At 36.7% G+C, this 21,962-nt stretch overlaps 1 long non-coding RNA gene across 1 annotated transcript in view; it reads right to left on the reverse strand.

The window, feature by feature from the left end:
* Positions 1–5,355: 5,355 nt before the first annotated feature.
* LOC140595139 (uncharacterized) overlaps positions 5,356–21,962 on the reverse strand; it is a 63,045-nt gene continuing 46,438 nt past the window's right edge. The window contains exons 2-5 of the long non-coding RNA XR_011996523.1: positions 21,346–21,444; positions 10,227–10,315; positions 9,123–9,180; positions 5,356–8,252 (exon numbers count right to left, since the gene is read on the reverse strand). This is a non-coding gene — a long non-coding RNA (uncharacterized lncRNA). The remainder of the gene's footprint in view (positions 8,253–9,122; positions 9,181–10,226; positions 10,316–21,345; positions 21,445–21,962) is intronic.

Genomic DNA, 21,962 nt, shown 5'->3' on the forward strand with positions numbered 1-21,962 from the left:
GGATGCTGTGCTTTTCTTCACCACCCCACACAACTCTATATAAAGATTATAGGGGGAACCCTGGGTGGCTTAGGGGTTGGGCATCTGCCTTCAGCCCAGGGCATAAATCTGGAGACCAGAGATCGAGTCCCATGTCGGGTTCCCTGCATGGAGCCTGCTTCTCCCTCTGCCTGTGTCTCTGCCTCTCTCTCTCTCTCTCTCTCTCTCTCTCTCTGTGTGTGTGTCTCTCATGAATAAATAAATAAAAGTTTAAAAAAAGAATATAAATGAGACTATTTTGTTGAGGTATGGCTTCAGAAATGGCTTTCTGGCATAGCTGAAATCTGAGTTGAATTTTTAACAATGAATAGAAGTTAGTCAGGTAACCTTCTTTCCTATGTGAAATAAATCCATAGAAATGGAAATATTATTTGAGGACAGGTATACAAATGATGTCCAGGGGATAAAGGAATAGCAAAATCCTTTATCTCCAAAACATTTGAGCACCCACAGAGGTAATATGAGACGTAAAAAGAAGGAGGAAGAGAAGGAGCAGGGGAGGGAGAGGAGAAGGGAAGAAAGAGGATAAGGTGAAGAAGGATGTAGAGCAGAAAGGAGGAAAAGGAGGAAGAACGAGGTGATGTCATTGTTGCACACAAAGAATTTACATTTGGCCAGAAGTGGGGAAATTCTAAGCTCTTGCAGCTCTGCCCCTTTACATATGTACCACTCAGAAAGTCTATGATTTCTGTGAGTCTCAAAGTTGACCTCTTGTTTCAACCCTTGGGCATTAGTTGGCAATCAGTGTTTCTTGTCTATGGAAAATAAACTTAATGATGAGTGCCTAGAAAGTTTGTATATAGACAAACTTATCCCAAACCAGGACTTAGTGGGATGGTTGCTTAGATCAGTATACAATGCCTTTATGTTTTGGAGATTTTGGAGATTTCCTGCTAATAATAATGACAAAAGAACATAATTTTTAATAATTAAAAAAAAGCAGTTTCTTTCTTTGTGCTAAATCTCATCTTCCAAGATAAATGCTTATGTTCAAGTAAGGGGTGGGGGCACTAAGGAAGGAAGAAGGGGGCACCATTATTAGTTTCCATTTGTGCAAGGATCTGTAGGACCTGGTTCTGTTCATTGCCATGGGGATCTGCTGTGTTTGCAATAAGAGAGCCACAGTCTCTGATCATTACCAGGAAAAGAGAAGTCAAGACAAATTGCCAGGAAAGAGTCTTTAAAAACCCAAATAAGGAGGTGGCGTGGGAAAACACAAACAGAGGACTTTGGATTATGAAATAAAAACAGTGATAAAATGCTCTGTGGGTGAGAATGGGCTTTTAACCCCATCAGGAAAACCTTCCTGGCAGGGATGAGCCTGAGTTAAGATTTGAAAAATGAGGAGGACTCAGCCTGGAGAAGAATTGGTGTCAAAGGACTACCAAGCAATGGAAAAGTATGAGAGATGACTCGTGTAGAATCAGAGCATGGGGCTGAGCAGTCGAGCATTTCTCAAGAGTAGAGAGAAAGGAGTGGGAGACATATGGGAAATGATATGGGCAAGCTCAGTTCCTGGAACATCTTTCAGGCCCTTTTAAATATCTTGTATTTTATCCGTTGGGCCAGGGAAACCACTGAATTGTGTTGGAAAGAGAGTGACACAGTCAAATTTACATAAAAGAAAATTTCTGTTTGGCTCCTTTTCTTTGTTTCTCTACCTACACCTCCATTCCAAACCAGCTCCTCTACTTACCAATGATCTTTCTTTCATCTAGTTAAAGGACCTCTGGTTTGCAAAAATAACCAAGATACTATTATTATTCTTTGTTTATCCCACTATGATGAGATATTTTGGAATTTGCTCGTTCACAAAATCAAAGCCTATCAACCAGTGCTATTCTGTTCATCATTCAGTGTAAACTTTTTGAAGATCTGATTAAAAAATCTTTATTTTTTTAAGATTTTATTTATTTTTTCATGAGAGACACAGAGAGAGAGGCAGAGACATAGGTAGAGGGAAAAGCAGGGATCCTGATGTGGGACTTGATCCCAGGACCCAGGATTACGACTTGAGCCAAAAATCTTTAAATACTTTTGAATGAATTCAGTGAATACTTTCTGAATTTCTTGGGTAACAGCTAATAAGCTAAGTAAGATATAAGCCAAAACTCTTTTTTTCTGTATGTTTTATGACATGGATTCCCTTCTACTCCAAGGAAGAAGAGACCAGGAAATTGTCTTAAGAGCAGTTTCATCTTTCTCTTCCATGTTAATCATAGGGCATCAAATGCAATGTGGATTCAAAAAAATAAGAGACTGAATCAGGATCAAATGTCAAACACATCTACTTGTGATCTTATGTTCATGGGTAAGACAGTTTTCCAAAGCCATCTTCTCCTGGACTGTAGTATTAGAGTAATAATACCAGCTGGCGTTTACTGCATACTTGCTATGTGCCAGCCACTGGCCTAATTTCAGTGTTTTACACTTATCATAATATTTACTTAATCTCTACAGGTTAGTCAATGCTATCTTCATTCATATTTTACAAATGGAAACAATGTGGCACAGAGAGAAAGAAAGACATTCATCAAAATCATGTATCAAAAAGGTAGTGAGGTTAGGATTAGAATCTACCAATCCTGATCCAGAACTCATGCTTTGAAATCACTAGATGGCAAAAAAATAAAAATAAAAATAAAAATAAATAAAAATTTTTAAAAAGGTTTGTTAGAATTACATTTGACAGACAAGTTATGATCTGTGTACATGGAAAACTGTTGTTTCAATTAAGTGGTACTAATGTTCAATTTTATTTTGAAATAAAGTTTATCAGAATGTGTGATGTCTAGCACATAGAAGTTCTCAGGAAAACAAGTTCTCATTCATTCTTCCATAAAAAGCAGCTGCTGTTCCTCTTGTATCCATATCCTCACCATGAGAAAGACCTCCAAATAGCTCTATTTTCCCCTTCCCCTACCCCTAATCTTAAAGAATTAAAAGAAAATGCAAAACTGATGCCAGATGTTCTGTAGCTGTTTCGGTCTGCATGTACCTTGGTTTCCAGCACATCACTTATACTTTGACAGTGTGTCTTCACAGTGTTCATGTGTACCCCATCTGAAGTTGCTTGAGGAGCACAGTGGGATAGGCACAGGATCAAAGCTAACCTCCTGGCCTCATTTTCCAACTGTTAAATTTCCCCTCCCAAGATTCACAGGATTTTCTTGTCTTAATATTCTTGTGGTCAAAGACAGATAGAAGGATGGGATGCCTGGGTGGCTCTGCAGTTGAGAGTTTGCCTTTGGCTCACTATGTGATCCTGGGATTGAGTCCCCGCATCAGGCTCCTTGCAGGGAGACTGTTTTCCCCTCTACCTATGTTTCTGCCTATCTCTGTATCTCTCATGAATAAATAAATAAAATCTTTTAAAAATAAAAAAAATTAAAATGATTAAAAAGACAGATAGAAGGAAAGATGGATGTATTACAGCCATACCCACTCGAAGTCCTGAACTAAGTATCATGCCCGAAACTTGTAAATTCTGGTAGGAAGTTTAAAACTAAAAGTGTTTCAAGCATCCATGATCCTGGCTATATAAATCTAAAACAAACTATTAATTCAAATAAAAGTTGCCATATGCCCCCCTTGCCTGACACAGTATAGACTCAATGTAGCATGGATTCACTATATTTTGGATCACCCACCTATTGGAGAACCTGAAACAGAGAAACAATTTGAGGGTGGAGAAACAGTAGGCTTTTAAGATTCAGGCTAAAGAGCAAAGGAAAATGGTTATAAAAATAATATAAGTCAAAGGAAAATGTCTTATTCAGCTTTGTACTACTGTGTGAAGAACAGCTTCCCTGTAAACAATATTCAAAAGAATCTTCAGCTCCTATACATTTTATCTCAAACAGTTCAACAGTTCTCTAAATTTCATTTTATCCTTTATTCCATCAGTCATGAGTCCCTAGCATTGCGTCAATCTTTTGCTACCAAAACTTTTTATTTTCATATTTTATATTTTTATATTGGTTAGGTCTTTTCCTGGAATATACTGTAAACAAAGGATGGATACTTACTTTCTCCTATTCATTTTGTTCCTAGAACAGTATCCATTACATACAGTTTGCTTGCAAAAAATAATATGCTAACTATCTAGTGAGAATGGTATTATGAATATTAACAATCCTCCATAATCCAGCCCTGATCACATCCCTGTAAAGCCTTCTCTAGTTACACCAATCCCTAAAAACAATAGTGACATGTAAAGTCACCAGGTTATTGTCTAACATATGTTTAGCTCTCATTTAAGTTGATGCTGTGATTATGAACAAGTACCTACATATTCTTTTAAACAACCCTACAAAAAACAATAAGCTGACAGTGTGTGCATTATTATCCTAACCATATACACATTATATACATAACCATATCCATATCCATGTATATATACTTATATAGTATAACCGTTAGCTCTTAAATATATATTTACATATACTAAATATATGTATTCAAAAATTGCTCTGCTTTCCAAATGTTCATTTTTTAAAATCTTTGCACCAAGCCTGTGTTTTAAGTGCATCTTTAAATTTGAGGTATAGAAAGTGAAAAGATGTTAAGTGAATTGTTCCAGTTGACAGAGTTACACGATGGCAAAACTGGGATCTGAACTCTACCTAAGCCCAGACTCTCCTCCACTACACTATAGAGTCACTCACTCTAAGGTTTCTCTAAGCAACTGACCCAGAGTCACACAGCTGTCACAACAGCTAGACTCTGAACCATGCCTACCTGGCTTTTTGATCAACATGAGGCTGTCTTCTCCAATATTTCTATTCTTTGAACTTCAAGGTAGCTGAAAAATTTTAGAGCTCATAAAAGCCTTAGAGTTGATGTAACCTCATTTCCCCATTCAGATCATAGAGGTAAAGCCCACAGAAGAGAAGTTACAGGAAAGAAGAGAGCCAGAGAAAGTCACACATAATTCAGTGAAGAAAATGAGCCCCAAACCCAAATGTCCTCTTTTCATTCACCACATACCATCCATTTTGGGATTTCTTCATAAACTGTTTTGTAAATGCTTTCTGTTTCTAAAACTTGTATCCTTTATAAAACAGCAAGTGAGAGGACAGATCCTACAGAAAAAAGAATGTATAATACTACATGAATTAAAAAGAGATTAATTAATGTGAATTACAGTTATATATCTTTTAACAACACCATGCTAGATATCTCCAGCATACTCACACAGACTTGTGAGACAGCATCCATTTACATACTTGTCTATGCCAGCAGACATCTGTTCTTACAAAATCATCTATTCATTCAACAATTACATGATAAGTTCCTACTATGTACTGAGCATCAGGCTAAACTTTGAATTTATTTAGACCAAAAGAACTGTAGATATCTCAAACTGCAATGCCTTTTACATCCATGTGTTCACAGAAGGGGCCAAATGTTTATTGAATACATGGATGAGTGAGTGAGTGAATGAATGACAAAGCTTCAGAGATTCCCAAGTCCAGGGAGGCAGAAGAAGAGGCATAATCTTTGCTTTTATCCATGGTAGTTTCGCTTATAGTTAGCAAAACAAAGAATCGGGGTAGCAATGGCTTTTAAGAAAAATCAAAAAGCAATTTCAAAAGGTAATCATAATGTTTCTTATCTCAACCAGACTTAGCTGGAGGAGCTCTTTACTCACATGAAAAGCAATTCTCTCATGTAGCTTTTTTCAGTGAATGCCACTCCCCTAATATCTGTATTCTCATGACTGTTTTATTTTCCCCATCCAACACAATTAATAAAAATTCAAATACTAGTTATCATATGCTATCCAGTATGCAGGCCAACACAGTTTCCATGCAATATATCTTTTCCACTCTTTAAAAATAATCCTAGGAGCTAAATATTTTTATGCCCATTTTCCAGACAAGGGAGTTGATGTTCAAACAATTTCAGTAACTTTTTCCAGGTCATGAAATGCAAGTAAATAATATGACCAGGATTTTAAATCCCCATAAGTCTTATTCCGATGTTTGCATTACAGTGTCTCCTGTGCTATATTGCTTCTATATTCCCCCAACACTCCTGCACACACATACATATTGACACCATGACAACCACAAGCAGAAAAAATTACTGGTAAGCTGTTCCTCATACAAACATACCTGATAAGTTGGGTCATTGTCAGTTTCTGCGTTGAGAGTTGTGTGATTTTTTGCTATTGCACGGCTCAGTGGCTCAATGTTTCTTCTTGCCCTGTGCTAGCAGTTTAACTATCTCCATATGTTCAGGAGCTCACAGAAAGGGGATTGAAAACAGCTTGATTAGCATAGTATGGGTGTTGGGTAAACTGCTGTCTTAGTTGAAGATATTTTTCTTCATGTTACACAGCATGAAGTCTCTCCACAATTCATCAGTTAACACCATGGTTCCTTAATGACCAAGCACTAAATCTTGGGTTTCAATCCCTCCGGGAATGTTTGACTTACTGATAGATAATCAAGAAGCATTTATTGAGCACCTGCTTCAGGAAAGCCCCAATAGGGGGTTACAAAGAATTATAAGACTATGCAGTTTTTCCTCAAAAACTGCAATATTATAAGATAAGATAATATTATAAGAATTATAAGACTATGCAGTTTTTCCTCAAAAACTGCAATAATAATAGATAATAATAATAGATACTTAGGGAAAAATTGAAACCTACCAATACAACAATGGAGAGTTAGATTAAATGTCAAGATAATAAAATACTAAGATGTTATTTAAAATTGACAATCAAATGAAAGTCAAAGTCACTAAGTTCAGAAGAATTTCAGATGTGTGCTCATCACTGGACTCAGATAGACAGTAAAGAATTCTTGGAGGAGGGGAGGCTTCATACAGGATAAAGTGTTAATATTGTACTAGGTTTACTAGGTGAAGAGAAAAGGGCAGCACAGAGAATCATCCTAGGTCTAAACCAATAGAATCAACCTGATTATACAATTTTCTTACTTTTTTCAAACAACTCTGAGAAAATAATAAGACTGCTCAATTCTTTTTTTTTAAGTTGAGGTCAAATCTTCAAAGCAATGTCAAGCCAGAAGGAGACTTTATTTTATGCTTCATGCATGCTAAGGTCTTTGTCTTGTTCAAGAGTAAGCCGGAATACTTAATGTTAGACCTCATTAGAAAATAACATAGTTAAGTATGTGCGTTAAGTATTTGAGGATTACCACATAAAGAATAGAAATACAGCTTTCAAAATGGCAAAGAAAAAAAGGAATACAGAGAGTTTTATCAATCTAATGAAATGCAGCTAAGGAGAAAAAGTAAGAACACGGGGTTTATTCTTAAAAATGATAATAGACACAATAATTGAGTTAAAAAAACAAGTTGTAGGGTATTATGAACAGTAGATGTCATTTATGCAGTTGAAAACTCATGAAGGATATTATATTATTACTAAAATGGAGGCATATGTAACAAAATTACTAAAGTTTTACAAAGGATGGGAAAGATACATGTGTTAGCCATATTGGTTATCCCTAACAGAATAAGAGAGTAGGATGGGGAGGGGAAGAGAAAATCCTTCAACTGATTCTCTAATTGTTTTTATCTTTTTGGAAGTTCTAAAGAAAATATGATAAAATCTTAAGATTTGATAAGTAAAGGGAATCAGATTGAGAAGATAGGTACACATGGCTTCAGCTGTGTCTGAATCTATTATTATTTCTTTAAAAGTTCTGAGGCAAGTAGGGCAAAGTATTAAATTTGTTGGTTAGATCTGTAAGCAGTTGTGAAATTATTCTCTGAGTGTTTGGTATATTTTATAATAAGAACTAAAAAATAACATTTTTAAATAAAGAATTTCTTGTTTCATGCAATTAAAATATCCAACATAGATTAGACATAAGGTGTAGGTTGATTCAGATGTTCATGTTGTCATTAGGGCTTTGGCTCTGGTTTTCCAAACTTCTCTTGTTTCTCCCAAATTCATGTATTGACTTCATTCCTGGTTTGGCTTCTAACACGCTAGCAAAACAGTCAGCTTTGGTTCCTTCTTCCACATACTACATTATCCATCCAATGAGTGGTTTTTGTCCCAACATTCTAACAGATATCCAGAAGTCTTTTCTCATTAGAATGTATGCTTCCTCTTCTCCCTCAACTCCAAAGCAATTACTGTGCTCAAGTAAATTATTTCCTCAGTGTGCGTTGTATATCACAGTCTTGGACCTATTAGAACCTCATGATCTGCCTATGGAAAATAAAACCTGTTGAGCAGAGGAGAGGAGAAAAGGCTCATCAGGGAAAGGAATACCAATCAACTAATATCCACTATACATTTAAAAAGAATAACCCCTGATTATTCAATTAGAAAAATATTAGTGAAGTGCCAGGAAGACTTGCAGTCTACAATGCCCTTTTGTTGTTTTAATACTGTGTATTAGCTTTATGGTCAACACTATTTTAAGCAAAAATGAAGAATGCAAATATGTATTGTGTGTATATGTGTGCAAATTATGGGGCTCACCAACCATTTGCATATTAATTCATTACTTAGCATTTTCTGAGCTACCAGCTAGGTGTTAAGTTTTTGGCTTTTATCTAAAATTACTTAAAATATTAAGATGAGGAAAAAATTTACTGTACTTCAATGTCATCTTCTATCCCAAATCAAAACAAGTCTAAGACTTGATAGGCACCATAGCATTATGGTCAAGGGTGCAAACTAGAACAAGACTGCTTGGTTTCAAATCCCAACTCGCATCATTTACCAGCTTTCTGACCTTGAACAAGTTTCTTAACTTGTATTTTCATCATATAGGCATTGCAAGGATGAAATGATCCCACCACGGCACAGCATGTGGAATAGCACCTGGTGTACTGCAAGCACTTAATATTAAATCCTGACCAAAGAGTCTCCTGGCTTCCAGTATGTTGTTGTTAATATAAAGATAAACCCTTTGCACAAATAAATTGACATGGTGCAGAAATGGGAAAAAAAAACCCCACACAACTACCATCATCAGGTATCTGAAGCTTTATATCATATCTAAACACAACCACACATTTAAAATTTTTATAAAAATGAAGAATGTAAAGAGATTCAGAGAAAACTTATTTTTTACATTTTTATTTACCTTTTAAAAAACTGTATGTATTCAGGCTTTCTAGTGGGGAGCCTGGAAATCCAATAAGCTTCAAAAAAAAAAAAAGGTGATAAAAAAAAATCACACATTGTGCCTTTGATGGTCCACAGTCTAAATTTGCATTGATTTCCTTAAAGACCAAGTATAGCAATTTCTGTATCCTTCCCTTATGGATCAGATGAAGACTCAAACAATCTTATCTTTGGAAAGATCTTAGAGATAATGAGTCTTCCCACACAGTGCATGGGGGTTCCCATCTTCCTTAACCTTAATGTTGTCATTAAACTTCCAAAAATAAAGTTGAAAGGAAAGTCATGTCCTTTCTGAACCTCTCTAATCATTTAAAAGTTTCCCTTTGAATTCTTTAGGAGGAAAACTCCAGGCTTTTAGTTATTCTACTTACGAACTAGTTTCTGGAGATTTTGTTATCATGACCACTTTCCTCTTTGATTGGAGATTATGTTTAGGTGGTCCATGACCTAAGTAGTAAGCGTAGACACTGATTTTTAAATAATTTGAATCAATTTCCATCATTTAAACACCAAAAATTTTAGAAGTCTCAAATGAGGTAAGACAGTTTGCCTGCTTGCTTCCATAGCTACAAAATGCTGTGGGAGACTGCTCTCATCAGATTTTAGCATGTCCTTTCCAGATCAACACAATCCCTATATAACAGCCCTATTTCCATAGTCAATCTTTGATATAAACTCCCTTTTTCAGTGTTCATTTCACCTCTAAAATACGGTACCCAGGATTAAGTAAAAGTAAAACACTCAAGATAAATTCGGACCAGTTTATAGGAAAGTTCCCTCCCATTTTCTATACATGATCCTCAGCCAAATAATCTTTTATGACATTTAGAAGTTAAAATTAGCTTAAATCCATACTCTGGTTAAATTACAAAAGCAGAACATCCTTATTACAAAAATTTCAAACAATACCAAAAATAAATAAAGCATAAAATAAAAACCAACCCATCAAAGTCTTCCATAATTATATTTTCCAAAGATAATTATTTTCAAATGTCTGTTGGAATATCCTTCAGGATCAATTTATGTGTCTATGGAGACAGTCACATAAATATATTTATGTTACCTTGCTCTAAAAGATTCAAAATATACTGAATTTTAAATGTAGAAGGCAAATTATTTGACACCATAGGAGAAGTATGACTTGCCAATGATCTGAAAAAGAAGGATAAAGAGAAAAGTTCAAATATTTCAGAGGCGCTGCCTTGGGGACATGTTACTTCCTAATCCCTTTTTCTGATATCCACTCTGTGACTTTCCAACCATCTTTAGGGAAAAACTAAAAGGATATATACAAAAGTGATGTTTTTAGCGTAGGAGCTATCCTACCAGATTCCCTCTCTAACAAAAGCTTGATTTATTCTCTCTACAATATAGCCTTAATGGTTCCAATAGGAAATCCGTAGTGTTCTTTGGCACTCTGAATTTAGGCTATAGATGTGTACTTTAATTTCAATTTCTTTCATCAATGTTTTCTAGTTTTCAGAATACAGTTCTTTCACCTTCTTTGTTAGCTTTATTACTAGGTTTTTTATTATTTTGGGGGCAATTGTAAAGGGAATTTTCTTAATTTCTCTTTCTGCAGCTTCATTATGAGTGTACAGAAATGCAAGGATACGTGTTTAAGACCTTGGTGGTTCATTTTGTAAAATATTTTGTTTTTAAAGGCAAACATTATTTTATATTGATGGTCCATAAATGAAAATAGAAAAGGACTTGATTTTGCCTTAATCTTTAAGAAGCAACTTTATCAGTGAACAAATGAAATATTGTTTTGACTGGCTTATAAACTTAATCTTTATTTAACAAACTTTAAAAATACTTTACTGTCATTCACTCAGGAGCTAATGATACAAAAAACAACTATTTCTGCCTTTAGGAAGCACATACTCTAGTAGGAGAGGAAGAAAAACACACATAATTTTAGTAGAATATAAATTGTATTAAAATATAATTATATAACTGCCTAATAGATGGAAGAAATTAATTTCCATAAACCAAATAATTTCAAAGAAAAAATCTGAATTAATCTTGAAAGAATAAATAGGAGTTTACATGGCAGAAAATGCAATGTCTAGGGGAGGAATGAAGTACAGAGTTACAGATTCTAGGAAAAGAAAAAACATTTTTGTTTATTCAGTAAGAATAATAAGCATATGGTACTATAATGAGACCAAATCATGAAGTCATGAAAGTTGTTGGTGGTCACATGTAAGGGAGATTGATCTTTACTTTTGAGGCAGTAAAGAATATTTGAATATTTGGGGTCTTTGGCTATTGGGAGAATAAATCCCACTTGATCATGGTGAATGATTTTTTAAATGTAAATATATTGTTAGATTCAATTTGCTAATATTTTGTTGAGGATTTTTTCAATTATAGTCATCAAAGATACTGGACTACAGTTCTCTTTTTTTGTAGTGTCTTTATTTGGCTTTAGTATCAGGGTAATGCTGGCCTCATGAATGAATTTGGAAGCTTCCCTTCCTCTTCTATTTTTTGGAATAGTTTGAGAGGAATAACTATTGGCTCTTTTTTTACATGTTTGATAGAATTCATCTGTGAAGGTGTCTGCTTGTTTGTTGGGAGTTTTTTGATTCCTGATTCAATTCCATTGCTGGTAATTGGTTTGTTCAAATTTTCCACTTCTTCCTGACTCAGTTTTAAGAAGTTATATGTTTCTAGGGATTTAACCATTTCTTCCAAGTTGTCCATTTTGTTGGCATAAAATTTTTCACAATATTCTTTTATAACCCTGTGTATTTGCATGGTGTTGGGTGGCACTGGTTATTTCTTTTCTTTCATTTCTGATTTTCTTAGTTGAGTCTTTTTTTTCTTTTCTTTTCTTTCTTTCTTTCTTTCTTTCTTTCTTTCTTTCTTTTTTTGATGAATATGGTTAAAGGCTTATCAATTTTATTGATCTTTTTAAAGAACTAGCTCCTGGTTTCATTGATTGGTTCTATTATTTTTGGGTTTCTATTTCATTTATTTCTGCTCTAATTTTTATTATTCCCTTCCTTCTACTATTGGGTTTTTTTCACTGATGGATTATTTATTTTTATTTTTATTATTATTATTTTTTTATTGGAGTTCAATTTGCCAGCATATAGCATATCACCCAATACTCTTCCCGTCAAGTGCTCCCCTCAGTGCCCATTACCTAGTCACTCCAACCCCCCACCCACCTCCCTTTCCACTACCCCTTGTTCATTTCCCAGAGTTAGGAGTCTCTCATGTTCTGTCATCCTCAATGATATTTTCAATCATTTTCTCTCCTTTCCCCTTTATTCCCTTTCACTATTTTTTATATTCCCCAAATGAATGAGACCATATAATGTTTGTCCTTCTCCGATTGACTTGTTTCACTCAGCATAATACCCTCCAGTTCCATCCACGACGAAACAAACGGTGGGTATTTGTTGTTTCTAAAGGCTGAGGAATATTCCAGTGTATACATAGACCACAGCTTCTTTATCCATTCATTTTCAATGGACACAGAGGTTCCTTCCACAGTTTGGCTATTGTAGACATTGCTGCTGTGAACATTGGGGTGCAGGTGTCCCGGCATTTCCCTGCATCTGTAACTTTGGGGTAAATCCCTAGCAGTGCAAATGCTGGGTCATAGAGCAGTTCTATTTTTAACTATTTGAGGAATGTCCACACAGTTTTCCAGAGTGGCTGTACCAGTTCACATTCCCACCAACAGTGCAAGAGGGTTCCTCTCTCTCCACATCCTCTCCAACATTTGTTGTTTCTTGTCTTGTTAATTTTCCCCATTCTCACTGGTGTGAGGTGGTATCTTGTGGTTTTGATTTGTATTTCCCTGATGGCAAAGGATGTGAAGCATTTTCTCATGTGTTGTTGGCCATGTCTATGTCTTCCTCTGTGAAATTTCTGTTCATGCGTTTTGTCCATTTCATGATTGGATTGTTTGTTTTTTTGCTGTTGAGTTTAATAAGTTCTGTATAGGTCTTGGATACTAGCCCTTTATCTGATACGTCATTTGCAAATATCTTCTCCCATTCTGTAGGTTGTCTTTTAGTTTTGCTGACTGTTTCTTTTGCTGTGCAGAAGCTTTTGATCCTGATGAAGTCCCAATAGTTCATTTTTGCTTTTGTTTCTCTTGCCTTCATAGATGTATTTTGCAAGAAGTTGCTGTGGCCAAGTTCAAAGAGTGATACCTGTGTTCTCCTCTAGGATTTTGATGGACTCTTGTCTCACATTTAGATCTTTCATCCATTTTGAGTTTATCTTTGTGTATGGTGAAAGAGAGTGGTCTAGTTTCATTCTTCTGCATGTGGCTGTCCAATTTTCCCAGGACCATTTATTGAAGAAACTGTCCTTTTTCCAGTGGATAGTCTTTCCTGCTTTGTAGAATATTAGTTGACCATAGGGTTGAGGGGCCATTTCTGGATTCTCTATTCTGTTCCATTGATATATGTGTCTGTTTTTGTGCCAGTACCACACTGTCTTGATGATCACAGCTTTGTAGTACAACCTGAAATTTGGCATTCTGATGCCCCCAGCTCTGGTTTTCTTTTTTCTTTTTTCTTTTTTAATTTTTATTTATTTATGATAGTCACACAGAGAGAGAGAGAGGCAGAGACACAGGCAGAGGGAGAAGCAGGCTCCATGCACTGGGAGCCCGACGTGCGACTGGATCCCGGGTCTCCAGGATCGGCCCTGGGCCAAAGGCAGGCGCCAAACCGCTGCGCCACCCAGGGATCCCCTCTGGTTTTCTTTTTTAATATTCCCCTGGCTATTCGGGGTCTTTTCTGATTACATACAAATATTAAGATCATTTGTTCCAACTCTCTGAAGAAAGTCCATGGTATTTTGATAGGGATTAATGTGTAAATTGCACAATTTACACATGCACTAAATGTGTAAATTGCCCTGGGTAACATTGACATTTTCACAATATTAATTCTTCCAATCCAGGAGCATAGAATGTTTTTCCATCTCTTTGTGTCTTCCTCAATTTATTTCAGAAGTGTTCTGTAGTTTTTAGGGTATAGATCCTTTACCTCTTTGGTTAGGTTTATTCCTAGGTATCTTATGCTTTTGGGTGCAATTATAAATGGGACGGACTCCTTAACTTCTCTTTCTTCAGTCTCATTATTAGTGTAGAGAAATGCTACTGATTTCTGGGCATTGATTTTGTATCCTGCCACACTGCCAAATTGCGGTATGAGTTCTAGCAATCTTGGGGTGGAGGCTTTTGGGTTTTCTATGTAGATTATCATGTCATCTGCAAAGACGGAGAGTTTGACTTCTTCTTTGCCGATTTGAATGCTTTTTATTTCTTTTTGTCATCCGAGTGCTAAGGCTAGGACTTCTAGTACTATGCTAAATAGCAGTGGTGAAAGTGGACATCCCTGTCATGTTCCTGATCTTAGGGGAAAGGCTCGCAGTGTTTCCCCATTGAGAATGATATTTGCTGTGGGCTTTTCATAGATGGCTTTTTGATCTATCACATTGATTGCTTTATGAGTGTTGAACCAGCCTTGCATCCCAGGGATAAATCCCACTTGGTCCTGGTGAATAATCTTCTTAATGTACTGTTGGATCCTATTGGCTAGTATCTTGTTGAGAAGTTTTGCATCTGTGTTCATCAGGGATATTGGTCTATAATTCTCCTTTTTGGTGGGGTCTTTGTCTAGTTTTGGAATTAAGGTGATGCTGGTTTCATAGAACAAATTTGGAAGTACTCCATCTCTTTCTATCTTTCAGAACAGATTTAGTAGAATAGGTATTGTTTCTTCTATAAACGTTTGATAGAATTCCCCTGGGAAGCCATCTGGCCCTGGACTTTGTGTCTTGGGAGGTTTTTGATGACTGATTCAATTTCCTCCCTGTTTATCAGCCTGTTCAGGTTTTCTATTTCTTCCTGCTCCAGTTTTGTTAGTTTGTGGTTTTCCAGAAATGCCTCCATCTCTTCCAGATTGCCTAATTTTTTGGCATATAACTGCTCATAATAAGTTTTTTTAAATATTTATTTATTTATTATTTATGATAGACTTAGAGAGAGAGAGAGGCAGAGACACAGGAGGAGGGAGAAGCAGGCTCCATGCCGAGAGCCCGAGGCGGGACTTGATCCCAAGACTCCAGGATCGTGCCCTGGGCCAAAGGCAGGCGCTAAACCACTGAGACACCCAGGGATCCCCTCATAATAAGTTTTTAAAACCGTTTGTATTTCCTTGATATTGGTGGTGATCTCTTTTTTTTCATTCATGATTTTCTTAGTTTGAGTCTTTTCTCTTTTGTTTTTAGTAAGGCTGTCTAATGGTTTATCTGTCTCATTAATTCTTTCAAAGAATGAACTCCTGGTTTTGTTGATCTGTTCCACAGTTCTTCTGGTCTCTATCTCATTGAGTTCTGCTCGAATCTTTATTAACTCTCTTCTTCTGCTGGGAGTAGGTTTCATTTGCTGTTCTTTCTCCAGTTCTTTGGGTGCTAGGTTAGCTTTTGTATTTTAATTCTTTCCAGTTTTTTGAGGGATGCTTGTATTGCGATGTATTTCCCTCTCAAGACTACTTTTGCTGTATCCCAAAGATTTTGAACTGTTGTATCTTCATTCTCACTAGTTTCCATGATTTTTTTTTAATTCTTCTTCAATTTCCTGGTTGACCCTTTCATCTTAAGGATGCTTTTTAACTTCCACAAGTTTGAATTTCTTCCAAATTTCTTCTTGTGATTTAGTTCTAGTTTCAAAGCATTGTGGTCTGAAAATATGCAGGGGACAATCCCAATCTTTTGGTATCAGTTAAGACCTGATTTGTGATCCAGTATGTGGTCTATTCTGGAGAAAGTTCCATGTGCACTTGAGAAGAATGTGTATTCAGTTGCATTTGGATATAAAGTTCTGTAAATATCTGTGAAATCCATCTGGTCCAGTGTATCATTTAAAGCTCTCGTTTCTTTGGAGATGTTGTGCTAAGAATATCTGTCATTTACAGAAAGCACCATGTTGAAGTCTTCCAGTATTAGTGTATTATTATTTAAGTATATCTTAACTTTGTTTATTAATTGATTGATATATTTGGCAGCTCCTACATTAGTGACATAAATATTCATGATTGTTAGGTCCTCTTGTTGGATAGATCCTTTAAGTATGATATAGTGTCCCTCTTCATCTCTTACTACAGTCTTTGGGATAAAGTTTAATTTATCTGATATAAGGATGGCTACCCCTGCTTTCTTTTGAGGACCATTTGAATGGTAAATGGTTCTCCAACTTTTTATTTTCAGGCTGTAGATGTCCTTAGGTCTCAAATGAGTCTCTTGTAGACAGCAATAGATGGGTCTTGCTTTTATATCCACTCTGAAACCCTGCGCTTTTTGATGGGATCATTAAGCCCTTTCACGTTCAGAGTTACTATTGAAAGATCTGAATTTGGTGTCATCATAATACCTATTCAGTCCCTGTTTTTGTGTATTGTTTCTTTGGACTTCCTCTTTCTTTTACAGAGTCCCCCTTAATATTTCTTGCAGAGCTGGTTTGGTGGTCACATATTCTTTTAGTTTCTGCCTATCTTGGAAGCTCTTTATCTCTCCTTCTATTGTGAATGAGAGCCTTGCTAGATAGAGTATTCTTGGCTGCATGTTCTTCTCATTTAGAACCCTGAATATATCCTGCCACCCCTTCCTGGCCTGCCAGGTCTCTTGGAAAGGTCTACTGTTAATATAATATTTCTCCCCATATAAGTAGGGATCTACTGTCTCTTGCTGCTTTAAGGATCTTTTCTTTATCTTTGGAATTTGCAAGTTTCACTACAAAATATCTGGGTGTTGAATGGTTTTTATTGATTTTAGAGAGGGGATCTATCTCCTGGATCTGAATGCCTGTTTCCCTCCCCAAGTTAGGGAAGTTCTCAGCTAAATACACTCTCTGGTCCTTTGTCCCTTTCGGTGCCCTCTGGAACCCCAATTAAACGTAGATTTTTCCTTCTGAGGCTATCATTTATTTCCCTTAACCTTTCCTCATGATCTTTTAATTGTTTTTCTTTTTTTTCCTCAGCTTCCTTCCTTGCCATCAACTTGTCTTCTATGTCACTCACTCATTCTTCTACCTCATTAACCCTCATTGTTAGGGCCTCCAGTTTGGATTGCATCTCATTTAATTGATTTTTAATTTCGGCCTGATTAGATCTAAATTCTGCAGTCGTGAAGTCTCTTAAATCCTTTATGCTTTTTTCCAGAGCCACCAATAGCTTTATAATTGTGCTTCTGAATTGGCTTTCTGACATCGAATTGTAATCCAAATTCTGTAACTCTGTGGGAGAGAATACTATTTATGATTCTTTCTTTTGTGGTGAGTTCTTCTTTCTAGTCATTTTGCTCAGTGCAGAGTGGCTAAAAACAAGTTGTACTGGAAAAAGAAAGGAGAAAAAAAAGGGGGGAAATAAACAAAGAACAAAAAATAAAAACAAAAACAAAAACAAAACAAAACAAAAACAAGGAGGGGTATCCACTCGTTCTATATACTATAAGTCTCTCAACTTCCCCTGGAGCTTTCCAGCGCTGCTCAGTTAAGAACTTGTTCTTCCCCTGTCCTTCCAGCTGCTCTTCTGGGGGAAGGGCCTGCTGTGCTGATTCTCAGGTGTGTGCACCTGGGGGATCTGCCCCGCCCCCTGCCAGGTGCACGGCTCAGTGGGAGCTGTTTATCCTGTGAGGCCCCTGTTCCCTGACAGCCACTCCATCCCAGGCACAAGGTGACACAGGGAGGAACAACAAGATCATTGAGGGTGGCCAGCTCTCCAGCCCTGGAGTCAGCTCCCGTAGTAACTACCGTAGCTCCCAGTCTGCAGGGGCCTGGATGCTCTGGGGGCAGGGGCGCTGATCTGCACAGCTCGGGTCCGCCGGGGGCAGAAGCGTCATCGCTGACCTGTGTCCTCCCAGCCTCCACCTGTCCCAAGGGGAGCGCCAAATCCTGGGCTGTGTCCCCTGGCCCTGGGTTCCAGGGCCTGCATCTCTGGAATTGTGCTCCCAGGGCTGCACAGCCCCCTCAGCGTGGAACCACCACCTGAGCCACTGCCTGAGCTGCCCCTGGGGCCCCACGGGGCACTCACTCCAGCCCTATAGGGTGCTTAGCCTGCGGTGTGTGGCACGCTCCCCCCAGGGCCCACTTCCTCTGTTAGCAATCCTGAGAACCTGGGGGCTCCACTGCCCCTCCTGGGGTCCTGCCTGAGTTCCCTGCAAGCACCTTTCTGCTGGGGAAGATTGGTAAAGTTCCCGCTTCTCCAGGACTGGGCTTTCCTGTCCTGGAGGCTCTGGCGGGGGCCTTAGCCCAGCTCCTCATGGGGGCCCTTTCCCCACTGGATGCTTTTTTATTTATTTTTTTCCCTCTTCCTACCTTGATAGAGCCCAAGTTCTTCTCATTATACCATTCCAGCTGTTCTCTCTTTAAAACTCAGGCCGAAAAAAAAATAAATAAATAAAATAAAACTCAGGCCGAATTCGTAGGTTTTCAGGATGATTTGAAAGTTATCTAGGTAAGTTGGTGGGGATCCTACTCTTCACCACCTTGCCCCATCCCCCTACTATTGGGTTTTGTTTTATTTTTTCTAGCTCCTTTTGGTGTGGCCATGTTGTAATATCTGAAATTTTTCTTGCTATTTGAGGTAGTCCTGTATTGCTATAAAATTCCCTCTTAGACTAGCTTTTGCTGCACCCAAAGATTTTGGACCATAGTGTTTTTGTTTTCATTTGTCTCTACGTTTTTTTAAAATCTCCTCTTTGATTTCTTGGTTCATCCATTCATTGTTTAGTAGCATGTTATTTAACCTCCATGTATTTGTGTTATTTTTAGAATTTTTCTTGTGGTTGATTTCTAGTTTCAATGTTGTATTTGGAAAAGATGCATGCTATGACTTCAATCTTCTTGAATTTGTTAAGACTTGTTTTGTGGCATAACACATGAACCATTCTGGAGGATTTTCCATGTGCACTTGAAAAGATGTGTGTCCCACTGTTTTAGGATGGGATGTTCTGAATATATCTTAGATCCATCTGATCCAATGTGTTATTCAAAGCCACTGTTTCCTTATTGATTTTCTGTTTGGATGATTTGTCCATTGATATAAGTAAGGTGTTAAAGTCCCCTACTGTTATTGTATTTAAATCTATTACTTTCTTTATGTTTGTTAATAGCTGCTTTATGTATTTGGAGCATAAATATTTACAATTATTACATCTTCTTTTTTTAAAGATTTTATTTATTCATGGGAGACACAGAGAGAGAGAGAGAGGCAGAGACATAGGCAGAGAGAGAAGCAGGCTCCATGCAGGGAGCCTGATGTGGGACTCGATCCCAAGACCCTAGGACCACGCCACCATGCCCTGGGCCGAAGGCAGGCACTGAACCACTGAGCCATCCAGGGATCCCCTTATATCTTCTTGTTAGATAGTTCCCTTTATGATTATATAGTGTCCTTCTTTGTTTCTTGTTACCATCTTTGTTTTAAAGGTTATCTTGTACAATATAACGATTGCTACCCTGGTTTTCTTTTCACTTCCGTTTGCATGATAAATGCTTTCCCATCTCTTCATTTTCAATATCATGTGTCTTTAGGTTTGAAATGAGTCTCTTGTAGGCGGCATATAGATGGATCTTATTTTCTTATCCATTCAGTCATTCTGTCTTTTGACTGGAATGTTTAGTCCATTTATATTCTATGTAACTATTGGTAAGTATGTATTTATTATCACCTTGTTTATTGTTTATGGTTGTTTTAGTAGTTCTTCTTCTGTTCTTTTCTTCTCCTGCTCTCTTCTCTCATGGTTTGCTATATTCTTTAGTGATGTACTTGGATTCCTTTCTCCTTATTTTTGCATATCTATTACCATTTTGATTTGTGGTTACCAATAGGTTTACATATAACATTTTATGCATATAGTAGCCTATATTAAGTTTGAAACCATTCTAAAAGCACTAAATTTTTTACTTCTCTCCCTGCCATGTTTTAGGTATATGGTATCATACTTTACACCCTTTTTATTTTGTGAATCCCTTGACTGAGTTTTATAGATCTACTTAATTTTACTAATTTTTGTGCTTCCTACTTTCTTTACTCCTGCTTATGATCTTTCCTTTCCACTCAAAGTATCCCCTTTAACACTTCTTTTAAGGTTGGTTTAGTGGTGATGAATTTCTTTAACTTTCATTTACTTGGGAAACTCTTTATCTATCTTTCCATTCTAAATTATAGCCTTGTTGGTTATTCTTGGTTACAAGTTTTTTTTGCTTTGTTTTGTTTTGTTTTGTTTCAGCACTTTGAATATATCATGTTACTTTCTTCTGGCCTGTAAAGTTTCTGCTGAAAAATCATCTGATAGCCTTGTGAGGTTTCCATTGGAAGTAACTGTTTTCTTTTTTGCTGCTTTAAAATTCTCTCTTTATTGCTACTTTTTGCCATTTTAATTACTATGTATCTTGGTGTAGACATGCTTGGGTTGATTTTGTTGGGAGCTCAGTGCCTCCTGGATCTGAATTTCTGTTTCCTTAGTGGCTTTTAATGGAAGAGATTTTTTTTTTTTCACTATATACCAAGCCTCTTTTTTTGTGATAAGCCATACCCTTTTAAAATCCTGTCTTCCTATCTTTCTCTCTTTTTTGATTCCATCTCTTTCAATACAGTAGGTGAGGGGCTCCAGATTATGCATCATTCTGATGATTCCCCAATAGCAAGATCACATTTAGTTCCCCAAATTCAAATTCATGATGTTGAGAAAATACAGGAAATTTTTCGTGCAGTTGAATTTCACTTCTCTCACTTAGTTTAGCAAATTATTAATTTAGAGAGATTCAGTTTTCTCATTTGCAAATTAAAAAATATATAGTACTTTAAAATGCTGTTGTGATAAGAGTCACATGGGATTAAAATATATAAAAGACTATGCAAAATAGGTAGTCAGTAAATGATAACACTTAAATAGTAATTTCCACTGTTGCTGCTGCTATTGCCTACAAATTATAATGGATATTTTAGCTGATATCCCTAAAGGCATTGAATTATTACCCTACCTTACTTACCTTGTTGATAAGTTTCCTATGTCTAGAATGCCCTTTCCTATTGCATATATCACTAAAATTTGTCTTATCCTTTAAGGAGCCATCTTTCTAAACTTCTTGTTTTTTGCAAAAGCAATTTCATGACTTCAAGGTGCTTAAACAAGTGTCTTACCCAGGTTTGATTCTCTGTAACACTTTTCTTCTTTAATTATGCCATTCTTTATTATAAGAAATCCTACTGAGCAAGCAGAAGTCTGATATTAAAGTGAACCTGTAAATTAATTTAAATTAAATTAAATTAAATGTGATATGAAGCTGTGGAAGCAGTAGAAAAAAAAATTTACCTTGACAGCAATGCTGAGATGGCATAATTTTTTTTCCCTAAATCTCTGTATTGAAAATTTTGAAAGTTTATGGTAAAAAAAAAAAAATTAAAGGAAGCCTTAGGCTAAGTGTGTGACTATGTAAATACAAGCACCCCTCCCCTTCCAAACTGCAGATAAAAACAGTATGTATTATCATCAATTTAAGATTCTGAGTTAACCAAACACTTAGGCTAAAATCAAGGTTTAGAGACAAATGCAAAACATCTTTGAGCAGTGCAGCAATAATCAATAGGACTTGATAGTAGATTTAAAGATGTGAGAGCTATTAAAGCCAAAACTTAAATAAAGTCCTTTTTTGGCAGAAGACATAAGCAAGGATGACAAGACTGGGCACCCTCCAAGAAGCTCTCATGTGGCTATGAGTGAATCTCCCCTAAGCCTCATCATCACTTCAAGGAGCATA

Source organism: Vulpes vulpes, chromosome 13 (assembly GCF_048418805.1).
Source record: "Vulpes vulpes isolate BD-2025 chromosome 13, VulVul3, whole genome shotgun sequence".
NCBI lineage: Eukaryota > Metazoa > Chordata > Mammalia > Carnivora > Canidae > Vulpes > Vulpes vulpes.